Source organism: Acinonyx jubatus, chromosome A2 (assembly GCF_027475565.1).
Source record: "Acinonyx jubatus isolate Ajub_Pintada_27869175 chromosome A2, VMU_Ajub_asm_v1.0, whole genome shotgun sequence".
Lineage (NCBI taxonomy): Eukaryota > Metazoa > Chordata > Mammalia > Carnivora > Felidae > Acinonyx > Acinonyx jubatus.
The window spans coordinates 38,189,548-38,197,572 of NC_069383.1; the positions used below are offsets into that span (position 1 = coordinate 38,189,548).

General features: G+C 37.6%; 1 long non-coding RNA gene across 1 annotated transcript; it reads right to left on the reverse strand.

Annotated features, from left to right (window-relative positions):
- Positions 1-6,483: 6,483 nt before the first annotated feature.
- LOC113604230 (uncharacterized) lies at positions 6,484-7,542 on the reverse strand. The gene is made up of 2 exons (XR_003426112.2): positions 6,886-7,542; positions 6,484-6,787 (listed from the first exon to the last, which is right to left on the reverse strand). It is a non-coding gene; the product is annotated as an uncharacterized LOC113604230 (long non-coding RNA).
- Between the last annotated feature and the right edge of the window lie 483 nt (positions 7,543-8,025).

Consider the following 8,025-nt stretch of genomic DNA (forward strand, 5'->3'; position numbering starts at 1 on the left):
AAGCTAAAAGTTCAACTGAGATTATTAAAGTCTATACTCATTGGTAGGCTTTCAAGACCCTCTCTAAACTAGTCAGAACATAGCGCTCCAGCTTCACACCCCAATTCCATGTAGCTTCTGCCATAGCCAAAGCCAAACATCATCCTGTATTTTCCTTTTTTTTTTTTTTTACACCCTACCTGTACTTTCCTCTAATGGGAATGCCCTTGTCTTCTTCCTCTAGCTCTACTTTTCAAAATCCTATTCATCTTTTAAAAGCCAAACTGAAATATCACCAGTATTGTGAAGCTTTCACAATACTGCAACCAAGATGAACTCTTCCAACATTTTGGGACATGGCAGTATGTGGTATGTTGGTATGTTGGTCTACATGTGTGCCTGAATCACTGACAGTGACTTCACATATGTGTACAAACAGCTGACTACTTGATTATGCTTTTTTTAAGTCATGTCTGAAGATTTACATATTGATATAGATATTTTCTCCTCAATCATTTTTCTTTTATTTATACACTATTTTACTGTTGGGTCATTGTCTTAAAGTTTTAAAAGTATGTATATATGTAGGTCAAATTATTCATAAGTTTTCAGTGTAGTCAAGAGACGTTACAAATTTTTTACGTAAAAAGAATGTGTCATATTTGGTAAGGTTGAGAATATCTGAAAGAGCTTATGGAAAGATCTGTTCCCCTTTCATTAATTTCTCTTTCAAAGAACTATACTACCAATGACTCATTTGCCCAAGCCAGAAATTTTAGCAACATCATAAATTCCTCCTTCCACGTCCTCTCCCAATCCAATCAATTGCTAAGACTTGTTGATTCCACCTCCGAGGAGTCCTATCATCTCCAGGCCTACAACCACAACTGCTATGGCTCATCAGAGTCTTATTATATGTGAACTAGATGATTTTCACTTTACCCAGTTTTCTGAGGATTTTTTTAGACATGTAAATCTGATTATGTTATATTCTCATTCAAAAATGTTAGCTATTCCCTATGCACACAGAATAAATAGCCTCTGAGCACGATAAAGAAGGCCTTTCATGATCTGGCCCCACATCCATATCTAGCATCCCCTCCTATCGAGTCTCATTTCCTCTCACTGCTACAGTTCTCACCTTACATTTTCCATTCCAGCAACATAAACTACATTTTCATTTCCAGCCCACCTTGAGCTTACAGCCCTCAAGGACTTTGCACATGTTACTTCCTCTCTTTTGGATGCCACCTGGAAAACTCTTCTCTAAAAACATCCCCGACTTCCTAAGGAACATTGTGTTTTTTTCGTCTTTGTTGATTGAAGGTAATAGACCTCTTTGCATCTGTACATCCATAGACAGTAAGCTCATTAACAGCAGCAGTATCTTTGCACTATAGCCTCAGACTTAGCACAGTGCCTAACAATAAATGTTTATGGAACAAATGAATAAATGAATAAATGCATACATTTTACTTTCACTGGAATATCTTATTTTGTATGTTTGAAGTAATCAGTGCTATCTGAATAATCTTTATTCGAGTAACCCTACTCCCCAGTTAGATCTTACTTTCTGGGTCTTTTCTAATCCTGCTCTTCTTAACAGTTTCACTAAGTTTGCTCTATTTCCTTCCATTTTGCCATCTTCCCATTGATGGTACTTTTTCCTTTTGCACTTGTGGTCTTATTAAGTTAATAAATGACTGAGTTTTGTTTCTACAGCTTAGTTTACCTCATATAAAACACTAACTACCTGCTTTAATATGAACCACACTTGCTAAAAATCTTTCCTTCTATTTTAGCAGATTTAAGTTTAAAAGAGGGTCTCAAGCTTCTAGAAAACATAGAAGTCTCTACCTGGGTAATTTTATACCAGATTTACAGAGACAGCACAGTCAAATGTATATATGTAACAGTCATGACAATATTGTTTGTAATAATAAACAAAGGGATAGAGAAAAATGAGTTAAACTTTAGTGTATATATTTAATGCAATACTCTGCAGCAGTTTCAAAGAATGAGGTAGAGTTCTATATGCTCTATAGAGATATCGGGTTATATTAAGTTAAAAAGATGAAGAACAGTAAACATAGTATGTGATTCACTTTCTATACATCATACAAAGTATATGCATATACATGCTAACATTTTTCTGGGGGATAACAAGAAACTTACAGTGGTTATTTAGGAAAAAGGGAGTGTGTTTGTGTGTGTGTGTGTGTGTGTGTGTGTGTGCGTGTGTTGATGAGGTGATGGCAAGGGAGGCTTTACCTCTAACTTTCTGTTTTACCTGAGTTCTTTAACACACATTTTTATGTTTATGAAAAGAGTAGAATTATGGGACATTTTTACTTTCTTATACTTTCTTGTATTAAAAGTATATATATAATTTATATTAAGAATGAATATTCACAAGTGCTTCTCAAACTTTATTGCACACCAGAATTACTTAAAGTGCTTTTTATTTATTTATTTTTTAAATCTTTTTTTAATGTTTATTTATTTTTGAGAGAGAGAGAGAGAGAGAGTGGGAAGGGGGCAGAGAGAGAGGGAGACACAGAATCCGAAGCAGGCTCCAGGCTCCGAGCTGTCAGCCCAGAGCCCGATGTGGGGCTCGAACTCACAAACCGCGAGATCATGACCTGAGCCAAAGTCAGACGCTCAACCGACTGAGCCACTCAGGCACCCCTAAAGTGCTTTTTAAAAAGCAAATTCCAGATTCCTCTCTCAAACCTCTGTATTAGAATTTCTATGTATTAAGGGCCTAAGAAGGTGAATTTAATAAGGATCTCAGGTGACTCTGGCACAGGTGGTCTGAACAATATGCTTTGAGAAATACTTCAGAGGAACTCGTTGATACTTCAAATTTATACCTCTATATGTTTAGGACACTTTCACCAGTAATAATAATGACAGTAAGCTCTTGTGAGGATAAAATTAGATAACCCATGTAGACCACTTAGCACAGTGCTTTGTGTAGAGCAAATGCTACTGGGGGAGTGGAAGCTATCTGTTACTTGGTTTAGTTTGGTGTTTTTGCTGTTGTTGTTGGCCATTACTACTTTTAGTTTAAAGATTCCTGAAAGGAAACCAAGTATTTAAATAAACTGAGATAAGAAATTGTACACAGAGAAAAATTGTTCTTCGAAAACCTTTAAAAAATGTTTAGTGTTCGTTCTTTCCTATTCTTCACTGAAATTAGGCACTTTTTAATTTGGTGCAGCAGTTATATATAAAATCATATTTAACTATTTGATGCTATTATTTTATTATAAGGTTTTATTTTTCCTTTACATGTATGAATTTTCATGATGTTTCAAAGTTAAGATTTATCTCGTGTGGAAATATATAGCTTAAAAAACAAAAAGTTGAAGAAAAAGTCTGTGGCAGAATATTATATGATTTACCAGAGTGTGGTTTTCTTCCAGCTTTGCAAAATGTATATCATTATAAGATAAGATCCACAAAAATATGGGGAGGCCTGCAGTTAATTCTATACGTTTTTATTCATGCTATATTTGCCTTTTCTTTGGTGAAGATGTTCAGAATGAGGCTCTCCAAAATGTGCCACTTGGGCATATGGATTATTTTGAGCTGAAGACAATCAAGGCCCAAAAGACTCGGGAAGAGTTTTTTATACCCTCCTTAACTGATAAAAGAATTTAGGTGGAGAACCTGGTCTAGGAAAAGAGCTATGACCAACGATACTATAACGAGTATGAGCTGGAGGTGGTGAGGTGGGAGAGGACCGTGGCACTACAGGTGTGTTCAGATTCCTCTCAGTGTTCAATTGTCTCTGCATGCCATGACAAACATCTAATTATCAAATATCTGCTCTTTTTATCATCTTGCGAATCGCCTTCCTTCCCTTTGGAGCCCTAGGTTGCTAACCTGTTCCTTAGCTCAGGATGCCATAGAAGCCTCAACTGCTTGACTTACCCTTGGGTCTCATAATTTTTATTGGGCTCCTGAACATATGTAATTAAATTTGTTTTTCTTCTGCTAATCTATCTTATGTCCATTTAATTAATAGAGCAGCCAAAAGAATCTAGAAAGGTGTAGGAAAAAAATTTTTCCCCTGTACTGGCCTAGAGGATGTTTATAAGTCCTATGGTCAAAAGAAAGATAGCAAATATCTTTGCAAACATCGAAGTCAGCCTCTCATGCTACATATCCATCAGAAAACTGACAGTGAAACACAGTCAACAGCACAAAAAAAGAACCAGTAGATTTGTAGCTTGTTGTTAATCTCGATCAACTAGCTCCACTTACTCCATCTCTATGACATCTTTTGAAGCCCCAGGGACAAGCACAGAAGTCTGCCACATATAACTGGTTTAATCCTTCAAGCACTGCACAAATGTTATTGCTGTAAAGGAAAAAGAGGCACAGCCACTGCTTTGTCAGGGGGCTCCACTTTTCAGGGGTCTTTCCATGATTGCGTGGTATCCCATTCAATGGTAGTTTTATCTGAAGCTGCCCTCAACAATCAGTCCTACCAGGGACATATCTTGGCTTCCTCATCAAAAGTTAACTCTACTAAGGATTTAAGGGTGCCTGGGTGGCTTAGTTGGTTAAGCGTCCGACTTCGGCTCAGGTCATGATCTCATGATTGGGGAGTTTGAGCCCGCATCTGGCTATGTGCTGACAGATCAGAGCCTGGAGCCTGCTTCGGATTCTGGGTCTTCCTCTCTCTCTGCCCCTCCCCCACCCACCCTCTGACTCTCTCTCTCTCTCAAAAATAAACATTAAAAAAAAAGTTAACCCTACTAAGGATTTGAACCAATCTGTTAAAGTGTATCTAGGAAAGTACCCGTAGACAGAATTACATTAACAGGATCCCCATGCTGCCTAAATCCAAAGATTAAACTAATGTGGAAATTTCAGGCTGTAAATCAGTTGGTAGAGAAATGGTTGTCTTTTGTTTTATGTGGTGGTGGGATTTTGAAAAAAAAGTTTTATATTTAATGTTATAATTTTATATTTAAAGACAAACGAAAACTCCATTTTTTAAAAACGTAGATGATAGAAAATAAAACCCACTAAAGTCCTCTTCTCTGGAAAGGACTCAAAGAAAAAACCTTTATGTTCTTCATTTAAGAGATTCTTACTAAGGGAAGAGAAAGCTTCCCCAGATGACAAACTGTTTTCATGGGGGGTGGGTGAAGGTCCTTAATGATTTTCAAAGAGTACATGAATTGAAGAGGTTAGCTACATTTCACCACTCTAATTAGTCTGTGTATTGAACGAAGTGCCTGGGCGGGCCCACTATATTTCCAGGTGTTCTCCTCTTTTAATTTCTGGCCTCAAAACATATATAAAACAATTCTTCAGCTAATTCACCAAGCCCAGCCTGATTAGTGTAAATGGCCACTATCTGCACATCCTGGGCTTACCCTTCACCCCTATCCCAATAATGTTAAAACTTTGGGATATGATATTTATATACTCTTTTTACTAAGACTACCTGATACAAAGCATTCTTTCACTTTTAAAATGTTACCCAAAGGAACTTTAGGTGAGAAGTTCTACTTTTCTTAATAAGGTAATTTCATACACTCTATTAAATTGTCCTGGAAAAAAATCATACCTTTTTCAAAAGAGAGCTATCTATTGGCTTCTTACCAGCAAACTTGGGCTGAACTCAAATGTCTTGTGAACCTGACACCTCATAAGTGATTTCTTGATTGATTTTTAGACTTTTAACAATGCTCTTCATGGATTCCATTCACTCCCTGAAATGTCACTAACCTTGGTCCTGGGGTGCTGGGAAGTCTATTAGAAAAAATAATCTAGAAAATAGGATTCTCTTAGTCTGAAAGAGTTAATATAATACTACAGAGGAGACATTGAATTGCCTCTCATCTATAGGTGCCTTAAATTCTCAAACATTCTTCAAAATTTAGTAACCTGCCAATCACTAAAACGAGGATAGCAGCAAACTAAAGAACTTGAATAATGGAAATTTGTTCTAGTCTCAAGTGAGATTTATACCTTATTGTTAACCAAATATGACGTTTACGGAAATGTGAAAAATGGTAGGTAGACCTAAAAGTGTTGACATTTTTTATCTTAGTATACATATATATTAAACAACAAAAAATAAATGGTCATTATTTGATCATTTAGAAACAAATGGAAAGAAACTATACTATACTCTTTCCTTTTGCACATTCTTGACAGAGTGTGAAACAATATTGCAGAGAATAAATGATATTTTTTTCAGACATTTCCAAAATGCATAGGTAAACAGAATTTAAAGTTGCTCTCTAATCACTAATACATTTCAAATGTGTTTTGAACTGTGCTGCTTCCATTAAAATCTGAAGCTACACAGCTGGAATAATGTGGAGTAGAATGCTTAAAAACATCAGCAGAAAGTTAACCAAAAACATAGTTATGAGCCACAGATAACAAATATGCACTCTTTCTTCTAATCAAGCACTTCAAGGTAATCATCTCCCTCTTACAATCCTTCACACAAGAAGAGATCATGCACTGCTGTGAGCACAAATATCTGGGCATTTTCTCCCTTGGCTGACATATTAAATAATAAGAAACCAACATGACATTACAAATGAGTGCTTCTCTAACTGCTTCCAGGAGTCCAGGCCAATCAGCCTGCCTGAGAGTCCAGAATCATTTTGATACAATTTACAAACACTCCTTCCTGGGAGGAGATGAACTGACTTTCGGTGTTGAGCGGCCTCAGACAAACGCAGCAGGACCACACGCCATTGTGTTTATCGTGCCTCGTCTGTTCTTTCCCTTTCTTCTTTGGCATCTGAGCAAAAAGCTGGTAGGTGTGCTGGTAAAATATTGCAGATTTTAAATGCACCATAAATACTCTCAACAAGTCCACCACAGTGCTCCAAACTGAAGTCAAGCTTTTGTCCTTACACCTACCTGAGCCTGTGGGTATTTTTCTCCAGGTAGCTCATTGTTTCTCGTTGTTCCAAAGTCCTCGCAAACCAGGACAGATTTTCTGAGAAGCGCATCTGAGGACAGTATCAGAGATCCACAGGATATAAAGTTTTCTCAAAAGAGTAAATTGGAAAAGTTTTTAGACAGGAGGTTGAATTTTTTTTTTAAATGGCATTGGAAGAACACAGTAATGAGAAAATGGCTAAGACTCGGGTTCTTAAAACTATTTTTTGAGCCACTGGTCCGATACAGCTTTCTCTTCCATCTAAGTACACAGAACTGCTTTCCTCAGGCTGAGAATCCTGAGAGAGGCTCTCACTGGCTCTGGTTGGATGTGGGAAGTGGGCTAAGTTTGCTTGGGGAACCTCTCCTGCATGCACCCCCCTTTCTAACTGCCTCCCGTCCCAGGTTCCAGTGTCCATGGAGTCACCTTGTGTTGCTGTCCTGTCTCTTAGCAACATTCCATCCATCTTTAAACCCTTTCCTTCTTTCCTCACGCACTCCCAATTCAATGTGCCCCTCTCTCAGGTTTTTTTCTCATAGATTAGAAATTCTTAAGAGTGGGATTCATTTTCTAGCAAAGCATATCAGAGGCCATAGGTTTTTGAATCATCCATCACACGCACACATACACACACACACACACCCCCACGCACGCACGCACACACACATAAGTATACAACACCATCATGAGGAAGGTGGGGGGAAGGTATCCTTCGCTTTGGTTCCTGGTTCTCACCGAAAATTCATGAGTCGAATAATAGTTAAGACAATTGCCTCGTGTGTGGGAATGGTATGGAGGCAGAAACATAGCCTTATTATGGTATTATGAAATTAACAGGGGCTTATTAATTAATCAATGAATTTATACTAAACTATGTCCAAAGTGAAACCCATTTTATTTAAAACAGTGTAACCCTTTAAAAACAATTAATTTCAACACTGGGAATTCGAATAGATTGGCAGGGCAACCTTTTGAGGCACGTTTTCCACTTCATAAGAGGCAAATGAGTCCTCCCTCATGTAAGCCTAGGTGTGTGGAGTTTGCCATTGAATATGGACTCACCGAGTGGATGAGGCTTCCCTAACGAGATGAAAATAAAACAACAAAAAACCTGCTGC